This window comes from Podarcis melisellensis (genome assembly GCF_964234715.1).
Source record: "Podarcis melisellensis genome assembly, chromosome: 2".
Classification (NCBI taxonomy): domain Eukaryota; kingdom Metazoa; phylum Chordata; class Lepidosauria; order Squamata; family Lacertidae; genus Podarcis; species Podarcis melisellensis.
Window position 1 is genome coordinate 14,896,259 of NC_138529.1, and position 14,233 is coordinate 14,910,491.

The 14,233-nt window shown below is 47.1% G+C and overlaps 1 long non-coding RNA gene across 1 annotated transcript in view; it reads right to left on the reverse strand.

Annotated features, from left to right (window-relative positions):
• Positions 1-7,741: 7,741 nt before the first annotated feature.
• LOC309363032 overlaps positions 7,742-14,233 on the reverse strand; it is a 32,748-nt gene continuing 26,256 nt past the window's right edge. Inside the window, exon 3 of the long non-coding RNA XR_014165175.1 lies at positions 7,742-8,037. This is a non-coding gene — a long non-coding RNA (uncharacterized lncRNA). The remainder of the gene's footprint in view (positions 8,038-14,233) is intronic.

Below are 14,233 nucleotides of genomic sequence, written 5' to 3' on the forward strand. Positions count from 1 at the left end.
GCTCACTCAGTTGCCAAGTGCTTTTGTGACATCACCGGTACTTCGTAACCAATGATAACAGCTCAGGAAGCCTCACAATGGTGGGTGTGCCTCAGCCACTTATTTGTGTGCCCAAGTGACGTGTGTGTATGTGTATTTAATTTAAAATGTTTATTATAGCCCATCCTTCCTCTGTATTGATACCAGGGTGAACCACACCATAAAGCCGTTGTAGGATGGATGGTTTAGTCCAGTCGAATTCAACTACAGTGGTACCTCAGGTTAAGTACTTAATTCATTCTGGAGGTCCGTACTTAACCTGAAACTGTTCCTGAAGCCCCACTTTAGCTAATGGGGCCTGCCCCTGCTGCCGCACGATTTCTGTTCTCATCCTGAAGCAAAGTTCTTAACCCGAGGTAATATTTCTGGGTTAGCAGAGTCTGTAACCTAAAGTGTATGTAACCTGAAGCGTATGTAACCTGAGGGTACCACTGTATGGGGTTGCGGCGATCATCTCCACTTTCAGGCCAAGGGAACCGGCATTTGTCCACAGACAGCTTTCTGGGTCATGTGGCCGGCATGACTAAACCGCTTCTGGCGCAGAGGTCCATGACAAGTGCCAGAGCTCATGGAAACGCCTTTTACCTTCCCACCTCAGCAGTACCTATTTATCTACTCGCACTAGTATGCTTTCGAATGGCTAGGGTGGCAGGACAGAGCAACGGGAGCTCACCCCGTCGCAGGGATTCAAACTGCTGACCTTACGGTTGGCAAGCCCAAGAGGCTCAGCGGCCTAGACCACAGCGCCACCCGCATCTCCTTGCTGTTTTAGAAACCCTTCCAGAGTGAACCTTCCAGGGGCCGTATGCAAGGGCTGATATCAATACAGAAGTGGGGGGAGGCCTATAAATAATATTTTTCATAAACACTGTGGCTAAGGAGGGCAGGATATGAGGAAGCCAGTGTGGTGTAATGGTTAGAGCATCAGGAAGGGAAAAAGAAAACTATAAAAAAGAAAAGGATAATTTTTTTTAAACAAATGGTTGGAGCATCAGACTAGGACCAGAGTTCAAATCCCTGCTAAGCTGTGAAGCTCACTGGGTGACCTGACGCCGGTCACTGTCTCTCAGCTTAGCCTCTCTCACATGTTGTGGGGATTAAATGTATGCCACCTTGATCTCCTTGAAGAAAAAGGTGTGGAATGAATGAATGAGAAGGCCAGACAAGCATGCATAGCTGTCAACTGTCCCTTATTTGGCGGGAAAGTCCCTTATCCCAGCGCCGTGCCCCGCTGCTGTCCCTTATTGATGATGTCCCTTAAATTTCCCGGGTTTCAAAGGAAGCAGCTCCTCTCCTTCCCTGCTTGCCGGCCAGGGAGGAGGGAGGCTCCAACTGTGTTGCTTGGCTGCGTTGCTCACCCAATAAGGAGTCTAAGAACGACTGGGGGGTGGAGCTTGCATGGCTTGTGCCGATAAAATCGGCCGCGTTGCCTGGGGACTCGCCTTTGCTCAGCGCTTCCCAGCAGAGAGGTGACGATGGTTTTCCTTGCTGCATCCCCTTTGCCGGGTTGCTGCACTGTGGGAACCACGGCTTGAAGCTTTGTTTGGCTGCTGGCTGGGCTTTCTGCCTTTGGCTCGGAGGGGCTCAGAAGTTGAACATACCTGTACCCAGAAAATCCCTTATTTTGGCTGCTGATCCCTTATTTTTGAGGCTGCTGGTCCCTTATTTTCAAATCTGTAAGTTGACAGCTATGCAAGCATGGGCTGGCAGGAGGCTGGTGGAGCAGCGCCCAATCTGCCCGGGTGGATCAGCCTCTGCTGAACAAAACCCTAGACATTTGCGTGTGAACCTGTGCCTTTAAAAAGCTGCCTTTGGGAGGAACGAGAAAGCTCTCTTCCAGTTCATTCGTTGCTGGCTCCCTGTGTCCTAAAGCAGTGCTAAGGGACCACTGTTTTACCAGCTTTGGAAGGAAGGATGATTCCGGGTCAGAAGTCACTCCAGCGCCCCAGCATCCCTGCAAGGAGGACTTGGCACCACCAGAGGCAATGCCTTCTCGACTGGAAAAAATGTCAAACCAGGACACCCATTTCGCAGGGTCACTAAACCACTCACGGCCACCCAGCCTCTCTGCAAAAGAGAAAGGGTGCTGGCAGCCGTGTCCTGGCCCCGTTCCAGTTTAGGAAATGTGTTTTGGGCAGGTCTGGGAGTCCCTTCTGCCAATGCGAAGCGATGCTTTCATTCTTCCTCTGGAGAATAGCTGCTTCCTCTCATCCCACAGGGACTTGGATTTCAGTCAGGTGAAGAGATGCCTATCTATATCCTGTCTTAAGCACTTTGGGTTCCTTATTCACGAAAGGAGCTGTATAAATGGGAGATCATTATCTAGCTGATTAACATAGCTCTTAAGCCACATACAAACTGTATCCATAATTTATTGAAATCTGGCATAATGGCAGCTTATTAACTGAATTCCGCGATGAAGATTTCATTTATAAAAAATTATCCAGCCTTTCTTCCACAGTCAGGAGGGCCAAGTCAGGGTGGTGCTGCCACTGTTGAACTAAAACCATAGCCGCACCTAATTCGCCACATCCATTACAGTGGCACCTCGGGTTACAGATGCTTCAGGTTACATACGCTTCAGGTTACAGACTCCGCTAACCCAGAAATAGTACCTCGGGTTAAGAACTTTGCTTCAGGATGAGAACAGAAATCATGCTCTGGCGGCGTGGCAGCAGCAGGAGGCCCCATTAGCTAAAGTGGTACCTCAGGTTAAGAACAGTTTCAGGTTAAGAACGGACCTCCAGAACGAATTAAGTTCTTAACTTGAGGTACTACTGTACTTATTTGCAGGTGTTATTCACCGGTCTGGCACTCTAGAACAGAGGTTTTCAACCTTTTTGAGTCCACAGCTCCCTTGACTGACTACCATACCCTCCAACATTTCTCCGATGAAAATAGGGACGTCCCATTCCATAATGATAATTTTACTATTTGTACCCCACACATCTTACTGGGTTGCCCCAGGTTCTCTGAGCGACTTCCAACACATATAAAATCATTAAACATTTTTTTTAAACTTCCCTATAGAGGATTTCTTCAGAGGGCTGGGGGTTGGATAAGTCCATACCCTCCAACATTTCTCTGATGAAAATAGAAGCATCCTAAGGAAAAGCAGGATATTCCGGGATCAAATCAGAAACCGGGACAGCTTCTCTAAATCAGGGATGCCCCTGGAAAATAGGGACACTTGGAGGGTCTGAACTACATTCATTCTGTGGTTTCCCTGTGGGGAAACACTCTCTGGCCTCAGAAGACCAGTTATGTCACCCCTTGCCTGCAGAGCCGGCAGCCCCTCACCTCTTTTCGAACACCCCCCCTTGTGGAAGGTTCCCTCAGCCTCCTCTCCCCTCTCCTTGGGAGTCCACCAGGTAGCTGCCACAGTCAACCCCTGGTCTCTGAGCCACACACACCCCACACCAAAGAGAGCTGTCTCCTCATGTCGCCCCACAGGGACCTGGGAAGAGGATGCATACTGCTGAACATTTTGTGAATCTGTAGGTTTGTCCATTTACTGTATTTATTTTTCCTGATTTGAACTATAAAATGGTGAATTTCTTGAGTGAAAATTAGAGTACAGTGGTACCTCAGGTTAAGTACTTAATTCGTTCCAGAGGTCCGTTCTTAACCCGAAACTGTTCTTAACCTGAAGCACCACTTTAGCTAATGGGGCCTCCTGCTGCTGCCGCGCCGAGGGAGCACGATTTCTGTTCTCATCCTGAAGCAAAGTTCTTAACCCGAGGTACTATTTCTGGGTTAACGGAGTCTGTAACCTGAAGCGTATGTAACCTGAAGCGTATGTAACCTGAGGTACCATTGTACCCCTAGACATTTATTTTAGGGGGGGAAAGCACTGGCAATGCCCATCAACTTTGGGCCCCCCTGAACCCCTCAAATATTTTATTTAGGGGAGATGGAGACTCCTCAGCCCCTAGAGGTTGGCTCCTGTGTTCTCTGCCCCTGAGTCCTGACCTATGGGCAAGAAGGCAGGACGAAAAGATAATTCATGGAGTCCATTTATTCAGTGGCCCTAGAGTGGCCAAAAACAAAACAAAACAGGAGTACATCACCGGAAAGGAGTTAAGAGACGGCACCAATTTTCACAAAATTAGCATGTGCAAATGGATATGTAAAGAGGCAGATTTAGAAATGACTGCTGTGATTTAAATAGAAATTCAATACATCTCTCGCCGCTGTGGGGAAGACTGTGACCAGGTGTCCCTGCTCTCCCTTCTTCGGTTTATTTGTACTGAAAGCAGACTTGGACCAAATGTGGCCACTCTACGTGGTCTTCAGATTGGCAATGCTGACTGGAGCTGATGGGAGCTTGACAACGTCTGGAGGGGAACAGGTTCTGCATTCTTGCTTTATGGCACGGTGCTTGGTAAACAGCAGATGCAATGTAGCGAAGGATGGTAAGATGACAAGTGTGCCACTCATTTTCCCCACACCTCTTCCAAGCCAATGGGGCTTAAATCCTCAATGGACAGAGCATGTAGGTCCAAAGTATTTGCGTGTCGAGGTCCCCAAGCCACCAACCTAATAACTCACAACACACACATAATTTTTGTTTTAAGGTTTTTGGCATAATTTTGGTCACAACTTTATTGAAATGCATAAATATGAGTGGTTGTTTAGGCATTGGTTAAGACTATCTGTCCCCCCGCCAGGAGACAGAACTGACTTCCGGGCAGGACTTCTGGGAGGAAAAATGGGGGGGGGGGGCAAGGATGATGTGTTTTTGGATAATATGTCTTGTCTTAATTTTGAATAAAAAAAATTTAAAAAAGAGAAAATAGACAGTGTCCTCCTTTCTTTTGACAAATATGCTGAAGAATTCTAGAGCAAAATCCACTTACGATTGCTTTTGGTCTACTATGGCTTATCAAAGGAGACACAGACCCTCCAAGCGTCCCTACTTAAGCAGGAAGTGGGATGAATACTATAGTTCTTCATTCAGTCTTCAGATATCACCTTACCTCCAGGTCTCTCTCTCTCCCACACAGCCAGTGTGGTGGAGTGGTTAAGAGCGGTAATCTCGTAATCTGGGGAACCGGGTTCGGGTCTCCGCTCCTCCACATGCAGCTGCTGGGTGACCTTGGGCCAGTCACACTTCTCTGAAGTCTCTCAGCCCCACTCACCTCACAGAGTGTTTGTTGTGGGGAAGGAAGGGAAAGGAGAATGTGAGCTGCTTTGAGACTTCTTTGGGTAGTGATAAAGCGGGATATCAAATCCAAACTCTTCTTCTTCCCCCCTGCATGTCTGAAAGGTAGACCTGAGCTTCCTCAGCGGGGAGCTTTTGTCGAATATTTACTGCATGCAATTCATAACTTCTCTCACAAGAGCGTTTGTACATCAGAGGTGCCTGGCAGGCACAAATTTAGCAGGTGAAGCTAGTACAGAGATGAAACGATAGGCAGCATGGTTCATCGGCTGAATCTGTGCTTATTAGGCAGCAGTTATAGGCTCGGAGCCCTGCCAGGAAACAGTTGGCAACCCCAGCCAGAATGCTGCCACATGCTTGTATTCAATGAATTAATCTAGGCTTTCTGAAATCAGCGCATAAGACTGCTGTTGCTTTCTGGGCTGCGCGAGAGAGATCACCCATTAGACCAGGAGCGCGAAGGAAGAAAACCTGAATGCATGACATCATGGAAAGTGGCAACGGGTAACAGCTACCACTTCCAATATGTTCTGCCTTTCCAAAAAGCTCCATTCAATATGGTATCCCACCTCTCATATTTCCATATGCATTCATTTGCCCATCTGTCCCTGAAGAGACCTGTTTCCTAGCGTGAATATAGATATAATCACGAAACAGAAATTTCTTTTTTTTAAAATGCTTAGTTGAAACATTTTGGCTTCTGCCTTTCTCAGTAACACAAAGAAGGCAGAAGCCCAAACATTAAGCTACACGGTTTTACATCTCCCTCTGTTTTGTCATTCACTTATTTTTCATATATAATTACTTAGCATTTGACAGTGCTCTTATAAGCTCTAGGGTCTACTTGTTCTCTCTGTGTGTGTTTGTGTGTGTATATATAGAATGAGTTGCAAGGAAGACATATGGGGAAAACATCACAATTCTTCTTCAGTACATTGCGTCGATCTGCTCAGTCTGTTTTCAATGGGCTCTTAACCAGTGGGGGCGGGGTCACTGGGCTGAGTGTGGGAGAGACATACATCAACTGCCACTTAGGGAAGGTTCACATAACCATTATATGATGCCCCCCGTTATATATGTGGCTGAGAAATAATGATCTAGAGCTGCCACAAGGTGACATTTGGGGGGCATCTAATGGGGGGGAATCAGGAACTTGGCAGCAGGGTTCATCATACGTGGGAATTTAGGAAGCTGCCTTACACTGAATAAGGACATGGGTGGCGCTGTGGTCTAAACCACTGAGCTTCTTGGGCTTGCTGATCAGAAGGTTGGCGGTTCAAATCCCCATAACGGGGTGAGCTGCCGTTGATCTGTGCCAGCTTCTGCCAACCTAGCAGTTCGAAAGCACGCCAGTGCAAGTAGATAAATAGGTACCGCTGCAGCGGGAAGGTAAACGGCATTTCTGTGCGCTCTGGTTTCCATCATGGTATCCCATTATGCCAGAAGCGGTTTAGTCCTGGCCACATGACCCAGAAAGCTGTCTGTGAGCAAACGCCGGCTCCCTCAGCCTGAAAGCGAAATGAGCACCACAACCCCATAGTTGCCTTTGACTGGACTTAGCTGTCCAGGGGTACTTTACCTTTACCTACCTATAGTCTACACCAGAGCTTCCCAAACCTATTTGGCCTACTGTGCCCGTTTCAGAAAAAAATATGACTCAATTGCCCCCCTGGAGATCTGCTAGGCCCCAGACTTAAAAACCCGTGGGGTGGACCAGAGTGAAGCCTGCCATCTCAGTCTGATCTGTCCCAGGGGTGGGACCAGCACTGCAGCCACAGGATGGGTGAAGCTGGAAAGGGTTCACCCAAGGCCGGAACAAAACCCTCACCTCCAGCACGACTGCCCAATCTAGTGGAGGTGCCCAAGCTGGAGGTAAGCGTCATTACACAGCAGATGAAACATGTATGGACAGTTTTTGAAAACTCTCTTCTCTTCTTTGTTTATGCTCCCACCATCCCCTTATTTTTATTCAATGCCCCCCAATTGCATTCAAGGCTACTACCGCCCCCTGGATCATTCCAGAGCAGTATCGCCCACTTTGGGGGGGAACTGGTCTTCAGTGACTGCCCACAGTGGTATAGCGTGGCTTGCCAGCACTTCCTGCAGAAGACTACTGTATACCTATACCTCATCTCTTCTAGCATCTAGTACAGAGTGTCTATGGGACGCGGGTGGCGCTGTGGGTTAAACCACAGAGCCTAGGGCTTGCCGATCAGAAGGTTGCAGAACCTAGCAGTTCGAAAGCACATCAAAGTGCAGGTAGATAAATAGGTACCGCTACGGCGGGAAGGTAAACGGCGTTTCCGTGCGCTGCTCTGGTTCGCCAGAAGCGGCTTAGTCATGCTGGCCACATGACCCGGAAGCTGTACGCCAGCTCCCTCGGCCAATAAAGGGAGATGAGCGCCGCAATCCCAGAGTCGGCCACGACTGGACCTAACAGTCAGGGGTCTCTTTACCTTTACCTTACTGAGTGTCTAGAGGCTAGGTTTGGGGAAGGAGGCTCCTAATGGCTGCCGCGATATGGAGTCAGACATCCCACAAAACTCCAGACTTTTATGGACTAGACAAAAAAGGAAAAAAATATTGCGGCCAGATGGAGCTCACCAGTGGCCAAATGGCTATCTCTGAGTTCAGCCATTTCAATGAGCACAAATTTAACTCGTTGACTGAGCAGAAAACCTAGAGCCATAGGGCTGGGGTGTGTGAGGCTGTTGCTGAGGGAATCCTTCGTCTCCTCCATGCGGTGGCAGCTGTTCCTGGGCCTGTGTTCTCAGCCAGTCCTGCTGCCGCCTCTGCTTGGCACAGCCTTCAAAGCTGTTAAGGGAGGTCAGATCCTGTAGCAGATGAGTAAAATGGGAAAAGATTAGAGCAATGCATTTGCTGTCATTGGCAATCTCGCTGCCAGAGTAGAGAAGGAATATTTGATTCGCGGCCCTCCTGGGGGCCCCACAGCCCCGTGCCGGCTCCAGCGAGCTGAACAGCAAGAGGCTGAAATGTTACTTGCGAGATCAAAAAAACAAAGCGGGAGTAAAGCTGCAGAGCCTGCTTGTTTTCCGTCCCCAAAGGGCTGGGAGCCTCTCGCCTCCCTCTCTCGATAATGCTTTCCCAGAGCCCGTCTCACTTAGCACAAGAACTGAATCCACTGGGCCTCTGAATGATGCTTCAAACAGAGCGGTTAGCCTTCTGGCCAGTTCAGGTTCTTGACAGCAATTGCCATGGCAACAGGCCATCACCGGTCAATACGATATTGGGGGTGACACGTTGGTCTTGGTGTTGGGCAACGACACCTAGGTTAAAAAAAACAACGGATGTCAGAACTGCAAATTTGGTGGGCAGGCAGGTTTTTCAGTGGGACGATCAGCCAAAGTCTATCGATATGCCAACCCATGAAAATCTTCAGAAGATTTGGCACCCCTCTCCAATCGCTGAGTTCCCAAACCCTTTCCCCACCACATCTATAATGACTGCAAAGCCAGTAAAATCAGGGCAGAATTTTTTATTATTTGCGTGGTTTTATTCCATACATTTTTGTAGATAAATGAACATATTTTCCTAAAATTGGAAAGTAAGATGCTCCATGTTTCAGCACTGAACTGTGGCCCGAAATACAGTGGTACCTCAGGTTACATACGCTTCATGTTACATATGCTTCAGGTTACAGACTCCGCTAACCCAGAAATAGTACCTCGGGCTAAGAACTTTGCTTCAGGATGAGAACAGAAATCGTGCTCCTGCGGCATGGCGGCAGCAGGAGGCCCCATTAGCTAAACTGGTGCTTCAGGTTAAGAACAGTTTCAGGTTAAGAACAGACCTCCAGAACAAATTAAGTACTTAACCTGAGGTACCACTGTATTGTAATTCCTAGGTTCATTCTTTGATTAGGTAGAGGAGCAATATGAGCAGTTCCAGATGGAAAACATCACTCATTATCTGTTAGCCTGACCCTCAGATAAAGACCCCAGAGATCACTTTCTGAAACCCTTGTTCACACAAGCAAGCAAGCATAAATGGCTCGGTTTCTTCTGAATGACAATGATAGCGTTGTAACGCATGGAGGGGCCCTCTATACACTGGCTGCAAAAAAAAGGTGGGAAGAAGATCAGGAAAAAGAAGTTAAGTAACATCACTATAAATTTAAAGGTTTAATCTGAAACCAAGCTAGATTTAAGCTTGTTGGTGCCTCTGGTATTTTCTTTCACATAATGGGACTAAACCACTTCTGACGCAACAGAACCCCGTGACGGAAACACTGTTTACTTTCCCACCACAGCAGTACCTATTTATCTACTTCCACTGGTGTGCTTTCGAACTGCTAGGTTGGCAGGAGCTGGGACACAGCGGATTAAGGCTTTCTGGGAGATGATCTATAACGAAATGAAAAAGAAAAAAAATTCCTTCCAGTAGCACCTTAAAGACCAACTAAGTTAGTTCTTGGTATGAGCTTTCGTGTGCATGCACACTTCTTCAGATACACTGAAACAGATTTTTTTTTGTTTTGACTATGGCAGACCAACACGGCTACCTATCTGTAACTGAAATGAAAAAGGTATTTAAATATACCTTTCTGAAGAAACCAGAGGACTTTCTCCTGGGCATGGTCGGCCAATTGGTGCCAAAGAAGGACAGAACTTTCTTTATGTATGCTACAACAGCAGCAAGAATACTTATTGCAAAGCATTGGAAGACACAAGATTTACCCACCCGGGAAGAATGGCAGATGAAGGTGATGGACTATATGGATCTGGCGGAAATGACTGGCAGAATCCGAGACCAGGGAAAAGAGTTGGTGGAGGAAGATTGGAAGAAATTTAAAGACTATTTACAGAAGTATTGTAAGATTAATGAATGTTAGAATGATGTTGGAATGGATTTATGTGATTTTAGCAGAAATGTAACAAAGATTTAAGAAAAATAGACTGTTAATTGGTGAAAGGAGGGAAAGTAAACTTATATTAATATCAAGATAAATTTTCAGGACAAAAATTTGAAAAGAGGGAAAGGATTTGCTGAAATGGATAATTGACTTAGAATACAAAAAAGGGAGGTGTGAGGAGGTCAAGGAAATAAGCTAACGAAAGGAAAGTAATGGGAGGGTTTGCTGTAATTTTTTTTGTTTTTGTTTTTCTTGATTCTTCTTTTTGCTTAATGGATTTCAATTCTTTGTTTTTTCCTTTTGATGTTTCTTTTTCTTTTTTGTATTTTATCTTTTCTTGTTTAAAAGGATTTTTTCTTGATTTTTCTTTTTGTACTTCTAAAACTTTAATAAATATCTTATAAAAAAAAAGGAACTGGACACAGCAACGGGAGCTCACTCTGTTACGGGGATTTGAACCACCGACCTTCTGATTGGCAGGCCCAAGAGGCTCCATGGTTTAGACCACAGCACCACCCACTCCCTTGCATGCAGAAGGTTCCTAGTCCATCTCCAGGTAAGGCTAGGAATGTCATTGGACTGGAAACCTGGAGAGCCAATGGCAGTCAGATCAAGATGGACTAGTAAGATGACCCAGTATAAAGCAGATTCCTAAAGAAGCTTTGCTAAACCTGAGGAGCTCGAGAGCTCTTAAGTGTCAGCTAAGAGCTCAAAAATACGGGCAACAGAAACGTACAGAGGACCAAAGATTGGTGGAGGTCCAGTGGCACAGTGTCTGGTGACGTCACATGTGCAATGTGTGTCACGCAGCTGTGACACCACACACACGTGTCATTGGGAGGAGGCCTTGCCCAGCACTGCCCAGCATCAATGGCTGTGGCTCCTCCTCTCGCGTGCTCAGGAGGAGCCTGCCATTGATGTTGAGCTGCACTCGGGTTGGTGGTTCGGCCTCCTCTGCCCCCTCAATATTCAGAAAGCTGAGCCCCCTGCTAAGGAGTGTTGAGGGGGCTGATGACCCCTCCCCCTCCTAGAGTTGGTGCACCTGGAACATGGGTGTAGCCAGGATTTTTGTCAAGGGGGGCAGGCCTTTTGTTGGGGGGACAGAACCTCAGTTAGCTATGTTTTTTGTTGTTGTTGATGATGATTTTTGGGGGGGTTGCCCCTCCCTGCCCCCCTTCCTTGGCTACGCCCATGGCGTGGAAACATCCCAGGTCAGGAAAGTGGCCAAATTTGAATAGTATTGTCTACTTTGACAGGCTGCAATGATCCAGCACCTGTACAGTATATTCACATAGCCTGTTTCTTCTGACTGGAAATGCAGGATTATACCCGGGATCTTCTGCATGCAAAGCATTTGCTCTGTCGCTGAGTCACGACTCTTCCCCTAAAAATTGGTTTTTAGGAATCTTAAAATGAGAACTATCTGAAGTGCTTGTTAGCAAACTGGACTGGGTGTTTTTCGTCTCTCTTTTTTTTGCTTTGATCTAGTAAGCCTAGCTCAACCTTGGGGGCAATTTAGCTTAATTGGCAATAACATTGCTTAGGAAACAACAGTGAAAGCAGAAGGGAAGGTCATTAGCCTTAACAGCTAGTATCTCTCTGCCAAATTGGAAGAGCTGGCAAGCCTGCTTCTGAAGCCTACTGGAAACCAAACGAGCCAAATGTAGAATACTATACATATGCAAGGCCACCCTCTGGAAACCAAGCCTTATGAGGAACGGTTGAGGGAGTTGGATATGTTAGCCTGGAGAAAAGGAGCCTGGGGACTCAGCTACATTAGTAAAGAAAAAACGTTTTATATGCGTTATAACAGTGTGACACCAGATGGCGCTGCAGAGCAGAAAACTTTTCTAGGCGATTTTACATAGGGGTTTTTTCCCTCCATTTGTTCTAACAATCTAATTTCTGACTTATTTATAGTGTGTGTGTGGGGGGGGTTCCAGTGTGTAGATACACCCTAAGAGGAGATATGATACCTATCTTGAAATATCTAAAGGGCTGGAAGATGGAACAGGCTTCCTTTCTCCTGCTCAGGAGGGTAGGCCTCAAACCAATGGATTTGAGTTACAAGAAAGGAGATTCTGACTCAACATCAGGAAGAGCTTTCTGGCAGCAAGAGCTGTTCAACCATGGAACAGACTCCCATGAGAGGTGGTGGACTTAGAATCATAGAATCATAGAGTTGGAAGAGACCACAAAGGCCATCGAGTCCAACCCCCTGCCAAGCAGGAAACACCGTCAGAGCACTCCTGACATATGGTTGTCAAGCCTCTGCTTAAAGACCTCCAAGAAGGAGACTCCACCACACTCCTTGGCAGCAAATTCCACTGTCGAACAGCTCTTACTGTCAGGAAGTTCTTCCTAATGTTTAGCTGGAATCTTCTTTCTTGTAGTTTGGATCCATTGCTCCGTGTGCGCTTCTCTGGAGCAGCAGAAAGCCACCTTTCTCCCTCCTCTATGTGACATCCTTTTATATATTTGAACATGGCTATCATATCACCCCTTAACCTCCTCTTCTCCAGGCTAAACATGCCCAGCTCCCTTAGCCGTTCCTCATAAGGCATCGTTTCCAGGCCTTTGACCATTTTGGTTGCCCTCCTCTGGACACGTTCCAGTTTGTCAGTGTCCTTCTTGAACTGTGGTGCCCAGAACTGGACACAGTACTCCAGGTGAGGTCTGACCAGAGCAGAATACAGTGGCACTATTACTTCCCTTGATCTAGATGCTATACTCCTATTGAGGTCTGGGCAGACCTTCTTGACAAAAGTGGAAAGGGGGGATATCTGTCAAGCATGGGGATAGGTCTTCTAAAAAGGCAGGCCCAACGTTTTCAGATTCAGCCTTACCTAGAGATGGCAGGGATGTTTTGCCACTGAGCTAGTTTTCCCATTAAAGGTAAAGGGACTCCTGATCATTAGGTCCAGTCGTGGCTAACTCTGGTGTTGCAGTGCTCATCTCGCTTTATTGGCTGAGGGAGCCGGCGTACAGCTTCCGGGTCATGTGGCCAGCATGACTAAGCCGCTTCTGGCGAACCAGAGCAGCGCACAGAAACGCCATTTACCTTCCCGCCGGAGTGGTACCTATTTATCTACTTGCACTTTTGACGTGCTTTTGAACTGCTAGGTTGGCAGGAGCAGGGACTGAGCAACGGGAGCCCACCCTGCCGCGGGGATTCGAACCGCTGACCTTCTGATTGCCAAGTCTTAGGCTCTGTGGTTTAACCCACAGCACCACCCACATCCCTCTTAGCTTTGGCTTAACGCTAGAAACTGAGCACATTCTGTGCTTGCAGTTCAAGGGAGAAGCTCGTGATTGGCAACGGCACCTTCCATCTTCAGAGATTCTTGTTTTCTAGCCGCAGAATCCAACATGCCATTCCCCCGACTACTTGTCTGCATCATTTGTACATTATTCACACTGAACTTGGTTCTCAATCATGCGCGCTAAATCAATGGTATCCCATGTGCAATTCAGATTGTAACAGACACTGACACTATCTGTTTTTTGATCACGTGCTCTAGCCAACTGGAGAACAGATGAGCTGCTGTTGTATCAAACTTATTTTTAGTCTCTCTCTCTCTCTCTCTCTCTCTCTCTCTCTCTCTCTCTCTCTCTCTCTCTCCTTCTCTCTCTCTCTCTCCTTCTCTCTCTCTCTGTTTTTTTTTTAATGATTCACCACCTGGGTGGCTGAGGATTATGTTTTCCTTTACAGCATTAAATATTATCTGTCAGAGAAAACCCTCCTCCTACTCATTAGCCCATCATCCCCAGAATGCTTGATTTGCTCCACCTTACATCACCCATTTATATTTGCTAATTAGTTGTTCCTAGATGCTTCTTCTGACACCCTCCCACCTCCACATGGTAAATTGTGTGGTACGGCAATTCAGTGGGGGCCAGAAATAAATTAGAAATGGAAATTACTATAATCGGGGGCTGGCTTTCTTACGCTCATTGATAAGGCCATAGGCTTCACTGGAGCCAACTGGGTTAAAGGTAAAGGTAAAGGGACCCCTGACCATTACGTCCAGTCGTGACCGACTCTGGGGCTGCGGCGCTCATCTCGCTTTATTGGCTGAGGGAGCCGGCGTACGGCTTCCAGGTCATGTGGCCAGCATGACTAAGCCGCTTCTGGCGAACCAGAGAAGCGCACGGAA